We start from the raw sequence: 2,315 nt of genomic DNA, 5'->3' as shown, positions 1-2,315 counted from the left end.
CCTTTCCCCTTCCTCTCTGTCCCATTCAATCACTCTCTCGGCTCCCTGGTGTCATTCGTTCCCCTCCTGCCGACCAATCACAACCCCACTTCCTTATTCAGCGCGGCCCCTCCTCTACACCCCCCTCCCCGCCAACAACACCGTCCCTCGTGTGTTGACGATGCAGTTTGCCCCAGAGGCTCATGGGATGCTCAGGCACACGGTAAGTACACAGCAAAAAATAGCCTAAGTGATGAGCCATTTTATCCAGTGGCGAGCCAGCCTGCTTTTTTTTTTTTTTTTAACCACGTGACTTGATTGGTGAAGGCCAATCAGGTGAAAGACTGGACAAATCATTAGAGAAAAAAGTGGAATTATCATATTATAACACCAGCTAACTCTGTGTTTTTAGAAACATGTAAATAGATTTCGACTTTTTAAACAATAACTACTGGGGTATAGCGAGTATAAGAGGCAGTGAGGGAGGGGGTGTTAAGGGAATGGGGATAGATTAGCCTAAAGGTAGCACATAATGGATGTAACCTTCATTTAAACCAAGGTTGCACACTCAGTAAAATTCAGGCCCATTAGTGGCTGTACTCCTAATAACACAGCCCAGCATCGAGCTCAGTGCTGCTGTGGTTTGTTGCTGTATTTTACACACACACAAAAATTACAAGTTCATAAATGTTTTAGGCTAAATGTAAAAAAACAAAAAAACAAAAAAACAACCAAAGTATTACAGGTTTTAACTTGGATTTAGAAACAAATATTACTTTTTTTTTCTGAATTCACAAAAGACTAACAAAGAAAGTTCACCAAAATTTTGTCACACAGGGCCAGATTTGTGAAACCCCCAAATATGATACCTCACAGGTGACTTACAGAAGTTTCACTGTTTTTTAAACCCAGGTGCTGTCACTTCATTTCAATATCAAGCACAAAAAATAAGACTTGCTTTAAATATAACGGAAATGCATATGCAGCAGGGTCAGAGTCTGAGTTCCCACCTCGTAGATGCAATCTTGTCATTGCCTTGGGTTAGATTAGGTGGGTAGGGTTTCCGTAGTCACCAATGATGAATTACAGTCATCCCTCGTTTATCGCGGGAGTTACGCTCTAAAAATAACCCACGATAGGTGAAATCCACGAAGTAGCCAACTTTATTTTTTACAATTATTATAGATGTTTTAAGGCCGTAAAACCCCTCACTACACGCTTTATACACTTTTCTCAGACAGCCATGAACATTTTCACACTTTTCTCTCTTGTTTAAACACTCAAACCTTCGTGGGAATAGAGCAGCTGCGAGAGAATTCAACATTAATCAGTCAATGGTACGGAAGTAGAGGAAGCAAGAAGAATGAGTTGAGTAAAGATTGACTTATTTGACTGTTTTGTTTCGCTTCATGTGCCTTATAATCCGAAACATACGGTAACTTCTACCTTCCTTTACCATGTCCAGAAGTCCAACTTTTTGTGCGATGGTTAGCATCTTCCTCTACCTTTTGGGTGTTACTGCAGGCGATGGGGCGGTGCAAATGTTTAATCGACATTTTTGTGTTTGTTGGGGACTTACAACTTACAAACATACAGTACAGCACTTCAGAGTCACACTGCTAGCAATGAAAGAGTCATGTAAATTTGACAAGATGAATGCCTTCCGTACTGTAAGGAGACACGGCAGGAGAGTGATTGACAATGGTCTACAGCCAATCAGAATGCAGAACACGATGCGCTGTGAAAAAGGGTTAGGGTTAGGGGTTAGAAGAAAAAGCATGCAAAGTTGCACAAAAAAATCAGTGAAACAGTGGGGCTGCCAGTATAAGAGCTTCCAGCTTCATCCAGAGGAAAGACCGAGAGTATGGAGGGACCCGGAGTATAGGTGATATAGAGCAGAGCTGTACAGTACTCACTACTGTTTCTGACTCCTCATCCTCGCCCTCTCCATTACGTCACCTCTTCAACCTCCTCATCCACTTCAAGTTCTCAACTTACCAAATGGTCATCTGCTCCTTGTGAACTCATTCTATTGTAGCCTTTCCCTTAGTGTTATTTAACCTTTGCATTAATACATTTTGATCCAAGAAATCGGTGTTGCTTACTCCTTCTTTAACACTGTATACTAGTCAACATGTGGTGGCCGGTGTTCTAGTGATACCTGGACCAGTGATCACCCTTTAACTGAATAACTGGACATATGGCTGATGGGAGACAGAGGATGGAGGGACAACAGCTGAAGGAGTTTTCTTCACAACAGTCATAATAGGGTTTTTATAAAGCTGAATACCATGTTATATTAGAAAACCCTAACAATGAGACAAGTGAGTTGAAGG

The sequence above is a fragment of the Rhamphochromis longiceps genome, linkage group LG22 (assembly GCF_057381845.1).
Source record: "Rhamphochromis longiceps isolate RC_006_pf linkage group LG22, R_longiceps_female_GT1.1, whole genome shotgun sequence".
Lineage (NCBI taxonomy): Eukaryota > Metazoa > Chordata > Actinopteri > Cichliformes > Cichlidae > Rhamphochromis > Rhamphochromis longiceps.
Note: the sequence above shows the minus strand (reverse complement) of the source record.